At 51.2% G+C, this 6,747-nt stretch overlaps 1 pseudogene; it reads left to right on the forward strand.

The window, feature by feature from the left end:
* Positions 1–6,468: 6,468 nt before the first annotated feature.
* Positions 6,469–6,747, forward strand: part of LOC103609127 — a 20,213-nt pseudogene continuing 19,934 nt past the window's right edge.

Below are 6,747 nucleotides of genomic sequence, written 5' to 3' on the forward strand. Positions count from 1 at the left end.
ACTTTGAGGGATTTGTTGGTTAATTAAAGTGGGGTTTGTTGTAGATGAGGTGGCTCTGGTATCCACCAGCACCGTACAAGATTCCCCATTAATTTCAACTCTTGTTTCTCCATGTTTATTTAAGGATATTATGGGGAGCAAGTTACTAGAGAATTCCTCAGAGCCTCATCAATGTTATTATCATCAGGAGGGTAAAATCTCTTTGGCTGCTGCTAGTGGGGAAATAGTTTGGCCCAAAGGAAGGAGAACTTACTGGTGGAATGACACAAAAGCAAACAATCGCACGTCCATTGTCCCATTTGCAAAAAAAAAAAAAACGCAAACATCTCGGGGAAAGGAATTTCTTGTTCTAAGACCTCTTGCTTGTGGTTTAAAATAAGCAGGACAAGGTCCCTTTGGCCTTGGCCTCTGCAAATGCTGTAATTGGAGAGACATAAGCTTGTTAGCTTTTTTTTTCTTTCTTGGTCTAGAGCCCTCTTGAAATGTTCAGCTAAGGCCACCAGTTCAGTCACGTCTGTTACTTCCCATCCCAGTTTATGCTTTTTGATCAAACTGCAAAGTCCATTTATAAATAGCACAGTTAGTGCTGTTTCAGTCCCTGCAGGAAGTACTCCCTGCTCTATACTGAGCCCAGAAAGTTTCACAATGTTTCTAAGCAAGTTCTGCAATCTGAAACCGTTTCGTCTGTTTTGTTTGCAAGATTGTATGATGGACCAATCAATTTTTTGCATGAAAATATCTTAGGAATTGAATCTAAAGATTTCTCAGCAATTTTTCTAGTCCCCTTTGGCCCTTCTGGTGAGGAGGTTTTGTAGAAGTCTTTAATATCCTCCTCAGGCTTGTCCCATTTGCTGCTTCCATACATTTTCAAGGTTTTCCAGGCCCCAACATCATGTGAATAAATTGGTAAAGGTCAGGGAGTCCTGGATCATAAGGTCCTATGAGGATTCTAAATTCTGCAGTATATTTTTTGAGGATTTTTCCCTTGGGTTAGGGAAATCCTTTGCAATGGCTCTAAGTTCAGTTTGGACCATGTAGCAAATGTGGTTACAGCAGGAAGGCCTGGCTGAGCAGAAGGTCTGAACTTTGAAAGGCATCTGTCTAACTTCTCTTTTTTCATCATCCTCAGCATGAAAGGATAATTTAGCAAAAAGGTTAGTGGACTCAGAGTACTTAGGTAGAGATGGATAAAGAGAAGGGATAGTTAGGGTTAGTTCAGTCAAAGCTCAGTCCCCTTCTGTCTTATCCTGAGTCTGATGCTTAAACTTTTCATTTGCTTTTTGAAAAGAATCTTTTGAGGAGGCAGTTTTTTGTTTGTTTTTTTTTTCCTTTTTGTCTTTTTTCATGTCTGGCAACGGATCGCAACCCTCGGTGTCGCGCCCGTACCGGACCGGGACCGGCAATGGGATCGCAACCCTCGGTGCTGCGCCCACTCCTCGCTCAGCCAGTGAGCGGGAACCGGTCTGTATGTGGGATCCGAACCCTTGGCGGGAGCGCCGCGCCGCACTCCCAAGCGGCGCACTGTAGCAGTGTGCCACCGGGCCGGCCCGAGGAGGCAGTTTTTAATTCATTTTGTCTATTGCATATCTCTGTGTACCAATTAAGGAATATATTTTATTGCTTTTATGGATGTTTTTATTTCCTTTTTTTCTAATATATCTTGCAAATAGACAATTTTATCCAAATTAAAACTCCCCCATTGGGCCATCTTAATTCTAAGATATCTCCAGTAAGGTTAAGCCATTTTTCTAAAAACGTGTGTGTGCTGGGCCCATAATTTTTATATATAAAGTTAGCTGAAGTCCCAGAAGGTGGAGTCCCAGACTCCTTGGATTGATTGAAATGAACACATTATCTAAAAGGTACCTACCCAAGGTCCAAGATCTCTAACTGAATCCAATCCAGTTAAATTACCTAATTCAATCTGATCCTAGACCCAGCTCGGTCTAAATATTGCTCAAATAAACTTGGAGATGTCAGAACACAATATTAGTGGTGCTCCGAATCCAACAGAAAAATCACCATGATCTCCAGCGACAAACAAGAGAGTCATGAGCATGATTTTGCTCCATAGGTATTGCATCTGATTGTCTGATGTTCTTGGGCTCACTGTAGTTTTACCTCAAATCCCACTTCTGACACCAATCTGTTAAAAGAATAAATTTAGGCAAATTAAATTTGACAATGTTTAATTTGGGCAAGAAAAGAAAAAATAAAAATGATTTGCATATCAGACATCAGTTAGAGTCAGAACAGATTCAGAGGGACTATGGCCAAAAATGCATGGTTTGTTTAGATTTATAGACAGGAAAAGGGAGTGAGATGCAGACAGTGGACTGCCTGCAGTTGGCCGAGCTTTAGCTGTCATCACAGAAGCACGTGATGTGTTTGTGTGATGAGCATGTGTTTATGTGCCAAGTTAGGTTGTTGTTCCTATGTAAGAGCTCAAGAACGAGAGTGTGGAGGCTTTCTTAGGGTAAAACTTTTTAGTCTGATTTAACAGTGCATGTGTGTGAGTATGAGCACATGTGTGCATGTTTGTGTGTAGGTGTGTGCATGTGTGTGTGTGTGTGTGTAATATGGTATTTACTGCTCAGGGACCTCCTTTTTCCTCTCTCCTTCCTTGCCATATGTAATAATTAATTAGTTAATTAAAAATAGCTTTGTCACAGGATCCAACTGAAAGAGCTCCAATGGCCAAAGCTGGAAAAATTTGAGCAATAAAATAAATAATAATGGCATATTGGATCATAACCCACTGTATTAAATAAATATCCATGAACCCATACCGATATAAGTAAACGATTGAATATATAAACTAGTGAGAGGGAAGAGGCAGATATTTCATGCAGAAAAATTGTGAATAATTCACGTAGATACTCTTTCATTAGAGAAGTCAGTCATAGCTCTGGCCCTCACATGTGGGCTATGCAAAGTTACTTCCCTCTGGAGAGCACAGGGGAGAAACCTGACAGTGCTCGGGGTCAGCGTCAGCAGTGGTGAGTCGTGCTGATGATGTGGATCATGATAGGACGTGATGAGAAGGCACATTCCTCTGCAGTCCTCCTCGCAAACACCCACAACCCCAGGCTGACCGTGAGAAGACGCCAGACAAATCCCAGTGGAGGGGCATCCTGCAAAACACCTCCCAATCCTCCTCAGAACCATCCCATGTCATCAAAAGCAAGGAGAGCCTAAGAAACCGTCACAGCCAAGAGGAGCCCAAGGAGATAGACCAACTGATGTCACGTGGGATCCTGGATGGGGTCAGAAAAAGGACATTAGGGAAAATAGGAAATCTGGATCAAATGTGGACTTAGTAATAATGTATCAGTATTGGNCAGCCAAGAGGAGCCCAAGGAGATAGACCAACTGATGTCACGTGGGATCCTGGATGGGGTCAGAAAAAGGACGTTAGGGAAAATAGGAAATCTGGATCAAATGTGGACTTAGTAATAATGTATCAGTATTGGTTGATTAGTTGTGACACATGTCCTATACTACTGTAAGATACTGATGTCATACTGTGAAATAAATATTTGGTCCCCATTGCCTAACGTACAACTCCTAAAATCCTTGGAATCTCCTGAGTGATAAGAGTGTCTTTTGTCTGCTACTGATTGACTGGTGGCTGGGGGCCCTAGGTAGCTTCAGGGAAGGGGCTGGTCACTGGAAGACCAGGGCAGGATTAAAGGGTTGGGACTTTCAGACCCACCCCCAAACCTCCTAGGGGGTAGGGGTGGGAAGAGGGGCTGAAGGTTGAGTTGATCACCAGTGGCCAGTGATGTAATCATGTCTACGTAATGAAGCCTCCATAAAAGTCCAAAGGGACTGGGTCAGGGGAGCTTCTGGATGGCCGCGCACATGGAGGTTCCTGGAGGGTGGTGCCCAGGGAGGGCATGGAAGCTCCACGCCCGTCCCCACACCTCACCCCGGGCAGCTCTTCATCTGTATCCTTGGTGATATCCTTCATAATGAACTCATAAACATCAGCGTTTCCCGGATTCTGAAGCCATTCAAGCAAACTACTTGGAGCTGAGGAGGGGGGTCACAGGGACCCCAATTGATAGCCAGTTGCTCAGAAGCACAGGCCACAATCTGTGCTTGTAAGAGGCATCTGAAAGAGGGGGTCAGTCTTGTGGGACTGAGCCTTGACCTGTGGGATCTGACACCATCTCCAGGTAGACACCGGCAGAATCGCATTGAATTAGAGGATGCCCCGCTGGCGCCTGCTGTGGGACTGAATGCTTGCTTGGTGTGTGGGGAAAAGGCCGTGCACATCTGGTTACAAAGGTGTTCTGTGCTGTGAGAGCTTAGTGGGAGAAATTAAGTTATTTTTTCCTTTACGAGCGGCCTTCAAAAAGGTCATGGAACGGTGCTAGTTATCTTTTAATTGGCTGTTTCCATGAGCTCTTTGAAGTGCCCTCGTGTGTCCTTACAGCTGATAACAGGGGAGCTGGGTGCAGGGCCGACGGGAACTCTCTCCACTCCCTTTGCAACTTTTACAGAAATCTTCAACTGTTGTAAAAGGTAAATTTTACTTAAAAGCGTGGTTTTGACCGTCACTCAGTGAGCCTCAAGGTGTGGGGAGGAGCGTGGGGCTCGCTCCCCACTCCAGGGCACCCACGGAGCCACCGGCCACCTGCCTCCCCCTGCACTGCCTGGCACGCTCTGTGTGTCCTTTGTCCACCCCGCTCTTCACTCACTCTCCGGCCCTGCCTGACTTTCTCCAGCCATTGCCTCAGTTTACCTGAGCAGTTGCCTCTGGGAATCGGGGTGATACTTTGTGTCAGAAGCAAGACCCTCCCACTGGGCAGCTACTTCCCCCGGGCCAAGAGTCGGCAGCCTCTACTCTCCTAAGAGCCACCCAAGGGAGGCCGAGGGAGATGAGCAGCCTGAGGTGCTTGGGTGGACCCTGAGCCGGACCCTGTGCCGGACCCCATGCCGGGCCCCGTGCCAGGCAGGGCAGGGTGGGTGACACAGCCCTTTCTGCCCCAGAGGCCGGCCTTGGCACACCTGGGCACCGTGAGTTGGTGTCACCCACCTAGAGCTTGGGGCTCAGAGCCTGAACAGACTTGTCAGGGCCACATGCACAGGAACCTGAATTCGGCCTCTGGCCGTCTCTCTGCCCTTTGCTCTGATTCTGAAATCAAGCCCCACAGCCCAGGCTCATTCCTGGAGCTGCCTTCCCAGCTTCCTGAGCCCGGCGAGGAGGAGGGCAGCTCCCATTCCTGGCCACTCCATGCCCGGGTCATCTGGGTGGGCCCCCGCAGCCTGGGCAGCCCACTTTCCCTAGAAACACCCGCCTAGGCTGGTGGGGTGCCCCTGGCCTGTCCTCAGACCAGGTGCCGGGGCTCTGATGCTCCACTGCCCCCAGCCAGGGGAGGCTCTGGACACAGCTTGTAGGGCCCCCTCCCCTCAGTGCTGTGAACTGCTCCCATGCCCCGGTCCCCTACTGGGGATTGATAGGCCGCCCTACCCCTCCCCTCCTCCCGGGAGTCTGGGCCCAGCCCTCGCTGGTGGGGTGGAGAGGGCAGGCGCCTGCTGCACCCACCCCTGCAAGCACACAGCTGCCCTCCCCAGGGAGTCCAGGGGACACCACACCTGCCTCATCGGTGCCAGGACAAACTCTCAGGGGAGAGGTGCCTCCATCCACATCCACACTGCACAGTCCCATCAGTATGAGGGCGTCGGCACCATGGAGACCGCTGTCCTGCCTGGCAACCCTGGCCCCTGGCAGGGACTCAGGCACCCAGTGGTGGTGGAGGAACAGAGAAAGGGCTGAGGTATCCAGGCAGACTGAGCAGGATGTCCTCAGAGTGACCCCTGGGGCTCCCAAAACCTCCCTGGATTTCCCTGTGGAGGCTGCAGGGAGGACCAGCTGCCCCTGCCCTGGGCCCAAACCCTCCCCTGCTGGCCGGCTGAGGAGTGTGGACCGGACCCTCTTGCCCGGAGGTCTCCTGCCCTTACAGGAACAGACACCAGTGAGCGTACTAGCGCCCCCTCCCCGCGCCCCATACGCACTCTAGGAAAGCAGGAGGTGCCGTCTGCAAGCCAGGAAGAGGGCCCTCGCCAGGAATCAAGTCAGCTGCTGCCTCCGTCTCAGACTCCCGGCCTCCAGGCCCGTGAGAACCAGCGTCTGTGGCTTACGTCGCCCGTCTGTGGTCTCCGGCTGTGGCAGCTGAGCTGACTGGTCCAGCGCTGACCTCCCATCCGTCCCTCGTCACTCATCCCTGCACTGCATGCCTACTGAGTGCCGCCCCGAGCCAGTTCTGGGGGGACGGGAGTCGGACACACACGGAGTGGCCTCATGGGGAGCTGGGGGGCAGCCAGGAGCGGGGCCCGAGGGCCAAGGTCAGCGGGGGCAGACCTGAGGGAGTCTTGGGGCGGAAGAGATAGAGTGTGGGGTGGGGATCCCAGGGCAGCGAGAGCAAGAGGAGGGGAGGGCGGCTCACCTGAGTATGGGAGATGCGGGGGCTGTCCAGGTGAGAGGTGAGACGGGGGACAAGGGGCGGGGAGCTGAGAGCCAGTCACGAAGTTCGCCCCAGAAGCTGCCTCACAGGGAGGAGTGCAGGGCTGGCCCCGGACCCCCGCTATTGCAGCCCCTCGCCCATCCCCCGGCCTGGGGCCTGGGGGGCTGTGGGCCACACCCCCGTCCTGGCTGCCTGTGGCCAGGGTTGGGCCATCACAGTGGTCCTCTGGGTACCCAGCGTGGATGTGAGAGCACTCAGAATCACCCCTCCAGGT

Source organism: Galeopterus variegatus, unplaced genomic scaffold (assembly GCF_000696425.1).
Source record: "Galeopterus variegatus unplaced genomic scaffold, G_variegatus-3.0.2 Scaffold9226, whole genome shotgun sequence".
Lineage (NCBI taxonomy): Eukaryota > Metazoa > Chordata > Mammalia > Dermoptera > Cynocephalidae > Galeopterus > Galeopterus variegatus.